We start from the raw sequence: 15,499 nt of genomic DNA on the forward strand, positions 1-15,499 counted from the left end.
GGGACTAACTTCAGGTTTGGCTTCTACACAGGCTTCTGAAGTCAGTTCCATACTGACATATGTCACTGGACCAAGAGCTTCCTGCAACTCCACCCTTAAGGGGCTAGTTGACAGGGTGCAATACTGTTCTAAGTATGCCCCCCACTTCTCCAAAGTGGGCATTTGAGCAGTACCACAATGGGGCTTTGTTGTCCAGTCTCATACCCATCCAGCTATTGGATAGGTGGTTCTCACTAAGACAGGAGCTGTGGCAATTATACTTTCAGTAGCTAGTAAGGCTGCATAAACCACAGCTAGATGTTTTTTTTTTTTTTTTTGGTTTTTAAATTTTTTTAAAATTTCTGTTTTATATATTTTTACATCATTTTTCATTTTTGCACAACATATGCATTTTCATCTTGGTTATAGTCCCCATACAATTCCCATCCCCCCTTATTTTGACCATAATCCCTCCTATACCCCTCCCCACCCCATAGTGTGTCTCTGGTTTATAGTTGCTTGTTGATTTTGATTTTTACTTTATTATAATTAGTCTTTTTCCTGGTCCCTCATTTAGGTTTTCTAAATTCCTGCTATAAGTGAGACCATCCAGTATTTTTCTTTTTCTTTCTGGCTTATTTTGCTGAGTATGATCCCTTCAGCTCCATCCTTGTCAAATTCCTACAACTCTACAATCACCCAAAGCTAGATAAAGAAGAAACAGAACACCTAAACAGACCAATTACAAGCAGTGAAATTGAAATGGAATCAAAACCCTCCCCCAAAACAAAAGTCCAGGACCAGATGGATTTACAAATGAATTCTACCAAAAATTCAGAAACAAACTAGTGCCTATCCTTCATAAACTCTTTCAAAAAATTGAGAAGGAAGGGACAATACCAAACACGTTCTATGAAGCCAACATTACACTAATACCAAAACCAAACAAGGGCAACACAAAAGAAGAAAACTACAGGCCAATCTCTCTAATGAACACTCACTGATGCAAAAATCCTCAATAAAATTCTAGCTATCAGAATCCAACGATGTATCCATAAGAATTCATGACCAAGTGGGATTTATTCCAGGGACACACGGAGGGGTCAACATTGAAAATCAATCAATGTAATCCAATGCATAAACAAAAATAAATATAAAAACCATGTAATAATATCAATAGATGCTGAGAAAGCTTTCAACAAAGTACAGCACCCATTTATGATAAAGGCCTTTGAAATTCTCGGGAAACAAGGAACATACCTCAGCATCATAAAGGCCATATATGAGAAGCACACAGCCAATACCATTTTCAGTGGTGAAAAGTTGAAAGCATTTCCATTAAGGTCTGGAAAAAGACAAGGATGTCCACTCTTACCACTGCTTTTCAATATAATACTGGAAGTTATAGCCAGAGCAATAAGACAAGAGAAAGACATGCAAGGAACCCAGATAGGGAAGGAAGAAGTCAAACTATCACTATTCTCAGATGATATGATAATATACATAGAGAACCCCAAAAACTACAAAGGAAAACTAATCGAACTAATCAATCAGTTTAGCAGCTAGATGTTTTTCAATTAAGGAATATCTAATCTTAGCCCCCTTCCAGAGTTGGGACCAGAACCCAATAGGCTGTCATAATCTCTCTGATTTCTGCCAGAGTCCCCACCCAAACCCTTCCTGAGTAACATGGACATCTAGCTCACAGGGTTGGGCTGGGTCAATAATCTGCAATACCTGAGCAGCCTGTTTGGCTGTGGCAAATGCTGTGTCTTCCTCAGTGGACCAATCCCATCTGGCCACCTTATGTATCAACACATACGAGGGTTGTAGGAGCTGGGCAATGTGAAGTATAAATGCCCTCCAGTAACCCAGAAGGCCCAGAAAGGCTTACAGCTGCTTCACTGTAGTTGTAGTGGGATAAGCTTTTACTTTATCTATTACAGCATCAGGGATAACCTTTGTCTTACCTGACCAAATGATCCTCAAGAACTTAATGGACAGTCCAGGCTCCTGCAGTTTACTTTCGTTGATTGCCCAGCCACATGTTTTCAGGTGTGTTAATAGGAGAGGTACTGCATTTTCCAAATCTTCAAGAGAGTCACTAGTCAATAAAATTGTCATCAATGTAATGATACAAACACACTGAAGATGGCCTCTCTTGAGTCCCGCTCTTTGGCCGTGGGCTCCACCATAAGCCACATTCTCCACCCATCCCCCAAGGATGGGTTCCTCATCTCACCCTCACTCAGCAATGAACAGGGCTTCACCCCCAGGTGATTTTAAGAGACTCACTGACCTTCTTTAGCATACTTAGGCTGCATATGAGTCGCTCAGGGCTTCCCGATCTTAGCACCACCTCTTGCCTTATCTAAGTCTGCTTTTTTGATACATCTCCTCTGCCCAGCTTCTCTGCCTGGCTTCCTCCCTCAGCCAATTGTGGGCTCTTCTCATGCCTGCCACTTCCTCTACTCTGGCGATTGCCTTTCTGGGCTGTGGCCCTGGGAGTGTCAGGCAGTACACAGGCTGCTTTTGGCAACTGAGGCCCACCAGCCATACCTTGATTTTCATCTCCTGTGGTGTCCAAACAATACCATCCACCCCCAGGGTCCTATAAACGTAACATCAACCCACCAAATTTCCTCCCCCTTCTGGTTGGATTGTCAGTCCAAGTCCAGTGGCACTGGGTGAGCTCCAAATTGTGATCTTTCTTCCCCACTGATTCTCCTGCCTCAGGGGTCATTGGCTGGTCCTCTTTGGCTGTCTCATCCTGCATCTCCTGGCCCTTGTCCACCTCCTGCACTCCTACAGCATCTTTAGCGCTTCCCACAGCTCCTGGACTTTGTTCATCTCCTGTGCTGCCATGGCACCTCCATCATTGTCACAGGCTCACAGTCTGCCACTCCTCAGTTCCTCCTGAGGTCTTCGGAAGGCTCCATACCTGTCTTCATCGAATCATCCTGCCATCTACACCACTTGGAGAGGCAGGAAGGGCACAGAGCAGGATCTCTCTGATCGAAGAAGATAGGTATTGGAGAGTCCTGGAGCCCTTGGTGGCTTTTTTAGGCTTTTATTGATCTTTACCAGGTACACGGCAGGCAGGGGTGCTGGGAGTGGGGGGCTGGGAGGCTGGCAGGCCTCCTAGCAAGTCTTCAGTCTTTCTGGGCTCTCTGGTGTGCTCTCTGCTGCTTCCAACACTGCTACTTTCTTTCTCTTTCTGCTACTCATTCTCCTGCTGGTTCCCCATGATGTTGCCTTTATAAGTCCAGTCTCTTGGCTCAGGTGCACCCACCTATGCATGCCCATGCCCTACTCCAGGTGTCCACCATTAGGCATGCATCTGGGATCCCAGTGATCCATCATTAATGCTATTGGTGGGACAGCAGAAAAGCCTGATAATCACTTACCCTACACCCAGGCTAAGGCTCCTACTTAAAAGCAAAGAGAATAATTCCTGACCGGTGGCCCTCTCTCAACAATAGTCCTCACCCAGCTCTACATTTAGTACTCAACTGCAACCTATATGTTGATACTGGCACAATAGTAAGGAAGACATTTTAGTCCTGGAGCTGAGCTAGGGGAGGGATCACTGTAGATCCCCACCAAACTACTGTGGTACCCACAGCATAGTAAGAAGTGTCAACCCTTGATGCTCAATGGATATGATCTTTCAGTGCCCTCTGCCCCCTTTCCTTCCTAACTATTAACCCTTGTTAGTAGTGATCTGTGGAATAGCAGGCACCTTAACATCCTGGGTGAAAAACTGAGAGTCATACCTGACTTCTTGAGGAATCTGTAAAGCCAATTTATTTAGTAAAAGTAAATTCCTTAATAAAATCTATAACAACTAAAACTAAAAATACAGAACATATTACAATTTCTTGAGCAAAAGCAAAGCTCCAAGAAGTCTCAATCTAGCAGAACTGTAGAGTATGCCTGAAGAGAAATTTAAGATAACAATAATAACCATGATTTATGAATTAAGAAAAAAATTACTATAAAACAGATGGTAAGCATGGTCTGAAAACATACAGGTATAGATGTTGGAACCTGTAATATCTCAAGTAAATACAATGATGTAGACCAACTGTACCTCAATAAATATAATTAGAAAAAAAGTGAAGAGTATGCAACTTCTCAAGACAGTGTTTTAATAACGTGACTGCTGTTTAAAGAAAGAATTGATAAAATTTGATAGTGCATCAACTGCTTTAAATTATATACCATCTGCAGGCATTAAAATTATAGCAGAAAATGGCATAACTTATTGTATAATTGTTATGTCTGCTTATTGCAATGAAAATGTCAGCATTAGATTCCATCTTCAAGCAAACAGATATTAAGAAGCAATGTGGTGCAATTGACTGGATGCATTCAGCTTAGGGCCATGAAATTCTTGGATGCCAAGAATTTCAGAGTCTTAGACTGGAAGAATCAAAAATAGTGAGAATAAGGAAAAAAAAGAATCACGCTCTTTGTGTTGAAGTCTCGCCTTTGCCATTTATCAACCACACTAAGCTTAGATAGACTTTTGAAACTTCAGTTGTCCCACTGAAAACTTGAAAGACATTACTAATGTTACAGGGAAGGGAGAGGGGTATCTCAGAGGCCCCAAAACTGCCCATTCTAAATAGGTTCTGGAATCCACCACATTAAGACAAAACATACAAGGCCTTTAATGGAAAGGGACTTTAATGCAACTAGTGTGTAATACTGAAAAGACAGAAAATATTGTTTTTAAATCAAGCACCAAAAATTACCCATCCCCTCGCAGGTAAAAATCTACCCAAATGGGATTGGTTTGAAGCAAGGCCTGAAAACCTGCAACAAGTCTAAAGCACCTTCCGGCGGAGAGCCATAAAAAAAGGTCAAAAACAGTCAGACAAGTCTGGGAAGAAGCGTGCAAAATCAAAATCAAAATCAAATCTGTCATTGGCAACCTCCCCACGGGTCTCTCACCCACATCTCTTTCATCCAGTCTAGGACCAAGAAGAAAGTACAGTTTCTTCACATGTCTCTCTGTTCCACGTGCCTCCTTCAGGTCCCCTTCTGGCTCTCCATCCTGCTTCCTTCTCTCTCCATTCTCCTCTGCAGCTTCTTCTCTTCCCTGCTCAGCTCCACCATTCTTTGGGTGGGGCAGGGAACCTGGAATCTCCCCTTTTCCTGGGGACTGCCCTGTTACAGCAGTACTTCCTATAATTATTTTACTAATTAAATCAGAGTACACTTTTGATTAGTGTACAATTTTTTAGTTCAATGAGTGTACTAATTTGTTGATGGTGATATTGCCCCCCGGTGGGACAAAATTGATTCTTGGGTCAAAAAAAATTATACATTTTTATATCTAACACACACACACACAGTTTGTTTGTTGTGTGAATACAGCATGGGGGAGGGAAGGATAATTAGGGAAAAATGTTTACAAAGTCTCCTTGGGAGAAGATAATCTAACAAAGGTGAGAATCATGAATAGTCTTTTTATTTTGTACACATTCAATGGCTAAGATATTTTTTCACTTCGCACAGCTAATAGGAAACTCTCTCTTTTTTTTTTTTTTTTGATTGTGCTTTTCCAATTGGGTTTTCAAAATCATGCTCCATAAATTATTCAGAATATTGACTCTCCAACTTGCTAATTTTAAAGATTTTTTTAAAAAATATAAACGCTTATTGTACTGTCTGCTACCCCTCTCCCCAGTTGTCGCCCAGTGCTTTTGAGTTGGGTCTGTGTTAGCCTTATTGATTTAAACAGATTGGAAACTACTAATTTAGAATATTGTTCTTGACATAGTGAAGAGACATACAGTTTAGAACTTATATGAATAGATTTGGGAGGAATGCAATTTCATGCAGTGGTTCTGATTTGTAATTTGTATTTTGCTTCAAAAATATATAATTCAGTTCCTCATACAAAAGAATGAACTAGTCTGCATTTAAAGAAATGATTATGCAGTATCTCATTCCTGTCACTACTTAGGGACTTGGTGAATCCCATGGGCCTTCCTTTGAAGTTGAATTAACTTGTTCAGTCTAAAACTATTTGCAAATTTAAAGTAGCATATGCTAACAAGGATGTCAGGTACAAAGAGACCTTCACTTGCCTTCCTTTAAAAATAGGATAGTGTGCATATTTACTTTAGATACAAATAGTTCTTTCTTGGCTGTCCCAAAATAATTCCCCCATTCTCTCTCTCTCTCTCTCTCTCTCTCTCTCTCTCTCTCTCTCTCTCTCTCGCTCTCTCTCCTCTTTCTCTCTTTTTTTCTCTCTCTTCCTCTCTTTCCCTCTCTCTCCCTCCTTACCTCCCTCCCTCTCTTTCTCTCTTCTCTCACCCTCCCTCCTACCTACTTACCTACTATTTATCCCTTAAGAGACTCAAGCTTAGGAGTGTGTGATGACTTTGGAGGAGTGTACTGCTTTACAGAATATGCTTTTCCCTTTCTTGCTACCATTGCTTTCTGTGATTCTTCTTATACATTCCTTTTCTCTCCTCTGAGACCTCCTTATCTCATCCCTGCTTTCTGTACTTCCTAAAATATCTTTCCTCTTTCCAATTATTGCCCAATGGACTTAGGGACATATTCCTGTTTCTCTGTCCTTTCTCAGTGGATGGGTTGGATGTGGTTGATAAGGGAAAGAAATGGACCAGTGTACCTAGTGGAACGTAAATTTTGCACTCACTTGTTACCCCAGGGTCAAAGGTACATTAATGTTTCTTTGGTCATCCTGTGCTCTTTAAGCAAATCTTAAGGTGGAGGGAGACTTATGGTGCATGCATTTCACTTCCTGAGGAATAGACCAACTCTAAATTTTAAATTTTATAATCTATAACCTTATAATCTAATTTAACCCAGTCCCTCAAACTTTTAGTAATAATTGTAAGTACCTTTCAGAATCATATGAAAACCACCCTACTAACTCTTCATCTTCCTTTAACAATACCTACTTTGCCTGAAGTTTGTTTTTTTTTCACCATTCCGGTTTTTTCATAAACCATCGGATTTAGATTTTATTCCTTTTTTTCTGATCAATCTGTTACTTTCACTTTTTGTTGAAGTAGCATTGGTTTACAACACTGTGTATGATTTAGGGACAGAGATCCATACCTCTTCAGATCTGTGTTACCATAGCACACTCACCAGCAAAGCCCCCATAATCCTCCATCATAGACCAGTGGGCCCCTGCCACCCTTTATTCTCCAACCTCCGCCCTCCTCCTCTGGTAGCCTCAATTCTACAGTCAGATTTCTAGGGTTGGTTTTGGTTTAGTTTTATGTGTTCCTTTGTTTTGTTTCTCCATATTCCACATAGATATGAAATCATCTAGTATTTTTCTTTTTCCTGATGTACTTAATTTAGTATTATCCTTTACATTTTATCCATGTTTTTGCAAATGGCAAGATTTCACTTTTTTTTTTTTTTTTTGGTCAGTGGTATTTCATTGTGTATATATATATACCATATCCTCTTAAATAATTTATCTTTCATTGAAAACTCAGGTTGTTTTCATAACTTGCCTTTTATAAGTAGTGCTACAAGGAACAAAATGGTGCCCATATCTCTTAGAATTAGTGTTTACAGTCTTTGGATAAATTCCCATAATTGGAATTGCTGGATCAGATAGTAGGTCTATTTTTAATATTTCAATGAGCTTCCATATTGTTTTCAATAGGGGCTGGACCATTCTGCATTCCCACCAATAGTGTATGAGGATTCTTTTTACGCCAAATTCTCACCAACATTTGTTTCTTTCTTAACCAGTTTCTTTCTATTTTAATCTCATTTCAAATTTTTTTGAAAGTAGACACCATATTAATTAATACTCATACAGCAGATTTTTTTTCTACCATACTGTGGGATCCCTGACCCTCCTTACTCTTGGGAATATGGTCTTGGTGTCTAGAGTTTTGCTTCTCAGCTAGTGCAGGGTCATGCACAGGACCTCTCACCAAAAGCAAAGTCCTGGTATGAGGAACATACTGGGAAACACGTATCTGCTGAAAACAGAAGGCAGATATTATAATATGCTTTGACTAGCAGGAATAATGGAGCCCTCCAGGCAATAGCCTTTGGTCACTCCACCCTAGCTACATCTCTTTACCATACCCCAGGCATGTACATTCTCTATATACTTGCCCAACTTTGTACCTGATTCCAATAAATGGGATACTGACTTTAGAAAGGGCTGCACATTACCTCCCTGTGTAGCTCCTCTAGGCTTTTCTTTGCTTCACAGACTTTGAGTAATCTGTCTCATCTTGTGCCACTCCCAGTGCTGCTGCCCTGAGGTGACAGCACTTCTCATTGCAAATATAAAATCATCCTATAGTATAGTGATGAAGGATATAGATTTTCAGAATCCTGTACCTGAGTTTGTCACTTATTAGTCTTGTAATTTTAGGCAAATAATTTATCTACAGTTATTCTATCTATAAAATGGGAATGGTAATCATACCTAACTCAGTAATTATGATGAATGAGAAATTTCTTTTAATTGATTAGTACTGTGCTTGGGACTAAGTGGTTTGTTAATATCTAATAGGTAGTATTACTTGCATTAATCAGTTAAATATACATTTTCATTCCTGGCAAACTTGCTCTCACTTAGCTCTTGTCATTGTTTCTATGGGAAAATGAAATCCAGGTTGCAAAGTGCTGACTGTGAGGTGAACTGTTGCACTGAAACCCTATTAAAAGCTGCTCTTCTCTGATGTTGTATATTTCTGCCATTGACATCTCTGGAGATAAGTCTTTTTCTTACCTGCCTGTTTGCCTTTTCACTTTTTCTTTTTGCCTGACCAGTTCCCCATCTTTCATTATCTCTTTTCCTTTCTCATGAATAATGGTATTTTTCACTGGAAAAGTTCCTGTTTTTTCCATTCTATCCATTCCTTCCTTTTTTAACTCTTCATAGAAATCTGAGAAATAATCGGAAAGAAATTCTCAAAAGAGGAACAGAGGAGAGAATACATGGCAATGGAAATATATGAATATAGGGTTAGTGGCTTCTGTATTTCTTTGCTATTAGATGTTGATTCTGCTTACATTCTAAGATTTAAAAAAAATAAAATTCATTTAGTTTTTTCATGTCTAGCCTGAATATTGTTTTCCATCTTTGCCTATAATTTGTTTATTCTATAGGATTAAGAAAATCATCAGTCAGTAGGCATTTTCTGGTTGGCCGAATGAAATGAATGAAATTTGGAAAACTTTTTGACATGTGGCCAAATTTCACATAATTGCTTCTAATTGCAGGAATTATTCTTATATATTAAATTCACTGTACATACACAGTCATCCTGCCAAATTGTATTATACAATACTTTGCCAAGAGAGTCACAATATGGCTAAAATTAAGCTTTATTAGATATAATAGGATGAGACGTGATTTAATTCTTTAAGCTGCCTATAAGTGCTGGAAGACAGATTTGCTTTTGCTTTATCTAGTAAGTTAAAAGAATGATACATTATTTTGCAAATCCCAGTGGCAAAAGGCAATCAAAATAATACATGAAGCTTCTTGAAAGAAAATAGCTTTCTGGTTAAAATTGTAATATTATTTATCTTTCCCCTTCAACCATTTGACTTCTTCAGTCTGTAGAAGAGGCCTATTTATTTTAGCAGTACGGTGGATTGAATTTCTGCCAAGTCAGTGTACTCCCTAAATGAATATGTCAGAGGCAATATTGTTTCTCAAAAATCATTTAGAAAGCTGCATTTTTACATAAGTAGGCTCTTTCATTAGTTTTGAATTAAATCTTAGCAATTGCTATTTCTATTATGGTTGTTTCTTTGAGAGCTTGTAGAATAAAAGGGTCCTGGGTCCTTGAGAGACAATCCCCTTTGGGGTTTACAGTGAAAGCATTTGATTTGGAAAATTGAAAAGACTATCACTTCTTTGTCTAACTTTTTTGTGAAGGTTGATATCATTCTAGAAATCAAATATTTTATTTAAAATCAACTGAAGATGGAATGTGTTGTCTGCAAGGGTACTCAGGTACCCCTAAGATAGGAAACAGATAAAATGATCATGCTTTGGGGGCCTCCAGGAATTAACATAATCTTTTACTTTCTTTTCATTTTTACTTCCTTGAAATTACTGAAAAACTAATTATTATCTTGTGGCAAATTCCTCATCCATCTTCAAGATACTTCTTTCTGTCCACAGGAAAAGCTGAGCTCCACTATGGCAGAATTACCACAAACACTTTTGCAATTTTGAAAGAGTGACTTGATTTCTTTTCCAATAATGGGTATTGAAAGATAAAGAAATACAATTGATTCATGGGATACCTCTTTTTACTTCGAGCAAAATATAACTCATTTTTTACCAACTAGAGATGGGTCCTGGTTATTAATTATAATTGATTTAATATTATTTTATATAGCTTCAATTTAATTTCTTTTTCAGTAGTTAAAGGATTTGATATTTATTTCCCATAAAATGGCCATCAGTAGAGGTAGAGGGGATATTATGCTCTTAATGAACCTTTGCCAGCATATTTCTGTGTTAAATCAAATTACTTGGGGTTGCAGCTTGATTTAGTTTCAAGGAATAAAATGTGAAGGTACTCATTTTTCTTTACAATGTCAGTCACATACTAATGATCACAACAGGTATTTTTCTTCTTAATTGCAATTTATTTTGATTGAATTTGTATGCTCATCTAAAATCACCTTGTCATTAAAGAAAATCATGAACTTTGTACATTTCTAGATTTAAGACTTTTTTTTTTAAACATTAAACATATCAACTACCCAGCATACTTCCCCCTCGTTAATTAGCATTCTGGTCAGGGAGTAATTCATTATTTAAGGTGACTTTGCAATCATTAGTAGCAGACTTCCACATTTCTTCTAAGGCAGGTCAATTTAATAATTTCTTATTGCAAATGAAAAATTCCAAGATAGGCACCAAAATATCCAAAGTGTACTAATGACCATTGAATTTGTACAGTCACTGCAATATATCCCCTAGCATTCAGAAAGCTTCTGTTCCATAGTGATTTCAGTTTATCCAAGTAATAAGTTATTTGGGGTCTTTAACACCTAGTGACCATGAGCGGTCTCTGTGGAGACTAACACTACTGCCTACCAAACCTAAGTAGCCTAGGAGACTTTGGAAGTTGCTTATCTACTCAGGAAATTGGGCGATGAAGAAATGACAGAGCTTCAAGGTGACATGGTCTAAAAGGCAACTGGAGAAAAGTGTGATAGGCACAGACTTGCACCAAATAGGTGCATGATGAGAACAGGAATTCATTGCACTAAAGAAGACAGAGTTGATAAAGTTATTTTAGTCTGTAGATCTAGAGAAAGGAGTAGAGGTGAGTAGAAAAGCAGCAATTCTTCCTACAAACATCATGTATGGAGTTTGGCCCAGAAAAAAGTGAAGATTCCATCATTAAACTATACGGACTCTCTGATTCAAGGTGGCCAAGGTCAGATCTCTGCTCCACCACCCCCGTGAGATAATTTTATTGCGACATGAATGACCACAGATAAAAGAAGTAAAGTTGTTTGCAGTGGATACTATTTTGGTCTCATTACCTCCTGCTTGGTAGGTAGGGGAGATCTGGGAGGGAGTTTGGAAGGAGTTTCAAAGTAGAGTCCCGGAGGGGAAGGAATGATTTGAATTTTATTTATAGGGTAAAATTGTAGTCTTTATGAATAGGTAATTTGGATCTGTACTGTCCCTGGCTGACTCCCATGTGGTCACTTATTCATAAACAAAATAGGTTGGTACAAAAAGCTTCAGCTGTCCTGCACGACGCCTCCATTCCTGGAAGGAAAACTAAGAGATAGGTGGTCAGTTAACCCCTAGGGACAAGACTCAAGTTTTGCTCTGCCCTGGACTTGCTGAGTGAACTGGATAAAACACCTAAGGTCTTTGGAGCTCAATTTTTCAGTAAAATTGATAAATTAAACTAAATTAGCTCTCAAGTCCCCTTCCATCTCTAGTGTTCAATAGGCGTAGAAATATCCTGTGCTCACTCTTCTTGGGGAGATGACTATCTAAGTGGTCAGAAGCTGGTAAGTGCTTTGTGACTTACCCATGATTTATTTCTAGAACAAATATAGCCCAGATGGTCTGAGATAGATATAGGTTGATCCAAGTACATTGTTTCAATGCCTAAATGAAGCATCTCAGACATACTGCCTGGGACTAGAAGAATTTATTGATATGAATGAAGATCTGCTGCCTATCAAAGCAGCAGGTGCTGAAGAGGCATGAATGCACGAACAAATGGCCTCATGTATACCCATGGGCCTCTAATTATGTCACTTAGTTGTCCCCAGGGAAGTCCCTTCCTGTTCCTCTCAGCACATCATATCCCTCTTCTAAGTCTTAAGAATACCATTAGCTCCAATGTCTAATAGTTATCTGATTGACACATCCTAATCATCCTCACCAGTCCTCCAATAATAAAACAGCCTTGACACATAATATCTGCATAGCACTGTCCTTAACAAATGCTACTTCAGGACAAGTTCCCCGGTCTCTTTCCACTGACATTGCCCACCTGAAGCCTTACCTGCATAGATATTCTGGAGCTTCTAGTGAGATTTAGTACAGATCTACTGTGTGCTGAGTGTTACACTTGTGGATGGACTAATTTTTTTTTTAGAGATATATTTATTTTTTATTTATTTTCAATTTTTTATATTCATTTTTTTATTCTTTACATCATTGTTCATTTTTAAACAATATTTGCTTTCCCCCACCCCTCAGGTGTAGTCCCCATTGAGTTTTCTTCACTAGTGTACCCGTGCACCATCACCACAGTCCCCTGTGCTCCTCCCTCCCTCCCTCCAATCCCTTTCCCTCCTCCTCCCCTGCATGATGTCTCTGATTTATAATTGTCTGTTTTTGCTTTGTTGTGTTTTGTACTGTTATTATTATTTTTTACACTGATGTCTTATTTGGTTCCCCTATATTCCTGCTATAAGTGAAACCATCCAATAATTTTCTTTTTCCTTCTGGCTTATTTCACTGAGCATAATTCCTTCTAATTCCATCCACAATGCTACAAATAGCATGAGTTTATCTTTTTTGATTGCTGAATAATATTCCATTGTGTATATATATCACATCTTCTTGATCCAGTCATCTATTTTTGGGCATTTGGGTTGTTTCCAGGTTTTACCTATTGTAAATAGTGCTGCAATAAATATAGGGGTACAGGTGTTCTTTTGAATTAATGTTTTTGTGTCCTTTGGGTAGATCCCTAGGAGTGGAATTGCCGGGTCATATGGTAGCTCCATTTTTAGTAGACTGAGGAACCTCCAGACAACTTTCCATAGTGGTTGGACCAGTTTGCACTTCCACCAGCAATGTAGGAGAGTTCCTTTTTCACTACAAATGATGCATTTATTTATGCATATAAGAGCTGGGGCGTAGGCTCGATGTTTGGGGAGCGTGAGAGAAGTCATCAGAAACAGTGGAGAACAGAACATGCAGATCTACTGAAATATACTGCTAAGGGGAGCAGCAGGTGAGACGGGAGAGGTCTTGTGCAACATGTGGGTCACCTCCCTGGCTGCGGATTGAACTCATGCTGCTGTGACCGTGTATAGCTTCATAGTGCTAAGGTTTAACATCTTGTGCCATCAATATCTTCTCAGCATTGATCATCAAACCCTTAAGGTCTGTTGGTGTTGCAGGCAAACAGCCATGACACAGAAGAGAATGGCAGCAGTAACTGTTTTTCTAGCCTTCATGTTGGGACTTACAGATTTATGTGTGATTAGTATGAACTCTTACTGGCATATGGGCTCTATGAGGACAGGGACCTTGTCTGTTTTACTCACTGTTCTGACTTCAACCCCTAACAATGTTCATACCTAGTAGGCATTTATTCAATGTAGGTTGAGTGACCAATTATAAGGTTCCATATTGTGTGATTAAGAGACAGATTTTGGAGCCTGACCAACTGGATCCAAATCCCAGCTCCACTGCTAACTAACTGGGAAAATGGGCAAGTGAGCAAATATTTGTTGCTTCAGTTTCCTCATTTTTGAACTAGGGATAATAATACTATCTGTCTCAAAAGGAATTATGCAGGTTAAATGAATTGATGCTTATAACCAATGCCTGGAATACACTAGAAATGTTTATTGAATAAGTCGATTAATTCATTTATATGTCCCACTTCCTCTTCCATCATAACTGAGGTTTGATTTTTGGACCCAATGTTTACGTTTGTGAGAATACCCACTAACAAGCGTGGGATGGGCCTGCACTGAAGCGTACACCTGCCCGGAGACCTCTGGCTTTGCTGTTTTCTACTTAGATGATGCTCTGAAGCATCTTTTTTTCCGGCAGTTGTGTTACTTTGCTACCTGATTTACCCATCAAGACTGAGAGCCCTTGAAGGCAGACACCATCCAGAGTGGCTGATTCTGAATGGGACCTCAGTGATTTGGGAATAAATTAATAATTTACTTAGGAATGCATGTTTTCTCTTCGGCACCCACAAACCCCATTCCTGTTTTGAAGGCTGATCACCTTCTCCTCTCAGCCTCCCCTGGTCATTCCATTATTTTCCCACATTACCTAATCTCTCTTCCCTTTCTCCCCACATGGCTTGCAATCTTTGACATTTACTTTAGAAGTCTTGCTTTGCCCTGTCTTTTATTTTATTCTAAGTCAGCTCAAATCCTTTCAGCAAGCTGTAAAAGAATTAGTTGCAGACAAAGCATCATTATTATTTTTCTTTGCAACCTTTGGTTTTTTCCCAGTCACCTTCATAATCTCCTCAGACTGCCCATTGTTGATTAGAAACACTTTTTCCCATGGGTTACAATTTCTTTATGATAGAATTATTTATTTTGCTCTTGTTTTGATTAATGTTCAAAGTCCTGCTGGTAAGAGCAGTGATTTATAGTCACCCTTACCAGATTTATCGCATGTTAAGAGTGAGGAAGCAAAGCAGATGATATGACTCCCCATCCAGTTCTGTAGTGCTGGTCTCCACCTTTAAAATCTTTATAAATCTACTTATCTGTATGCAAATAGCATATAGGAAAAGTTTAGACAATAGTGTCATCCAGTCTATAGGATAGAACCATCTGGGCAGAAACTGCTCACAAAGTCTTAACTGCTCAAAAACTTTCTTAGTGTGGGGCCCCTCTGTGTAGTGAACTCATTCAGCTGAGTCTTTTACTGTGTTGTTTTTAAGTATCACTATCCTAGCTCCTGTTCTGTTACAATCTTCACAAGGGTCAGGATCTTGTCATCTTCATTGTATTTTCATGGTGCACAGACTGGGTAGAAAAGGCACTTGGCAAATGCTGCTGCTGGACAAATAGTCACTGCATCCTGAAGCAACCTAGTCTGGGCACACTCAGAAGGAAGTCTCTAACTCTCATTTCCCCTATGACTTCTCAGACACTCCTTGTGCCTCTGGGTAGTCTCACTAATGAAATTGACTTCCTGGGGCTAATTCTGGAGTCCCAGATCCTGATTTTTCTTATTCTAAGAACCATTTTTCTTCTGTGTCTTTGAGAGCTCCTCCCCTCA

At 39.1% G+C, this 15,499-nt stretch overlaps 1 protein-coding gene across 1 annotated transcript in view; it reads left to right on the forward strand.

Annotated features, from left to right (window-relative positions):
• THSD7B (thrombospondin type 1 domain containing 7B) overlaps positions 1–15,499 on the forward strand; it is a gene marked incomplete at its 3' end in the record, with an annotated part of 691,568 nt that overhangs the window by 219,078 nt on the left and 456,991 nt on the right. The gene's annotated exons all lie outside the window — the stretch shown is intronic.

The sequence above is a fragment of the Talpa europaea genome, assembly GCF_964194135.1.
Source record: "Talpa europaea genome assembly, chromosome: 1".
Classification (NCBI taxonomy): domain Eukaryota; kingdom Metazoa; phylum Chordata; class Mammalia; order Eulipotyphla; family Talpidae; genus Talpa; species Talpa europaea.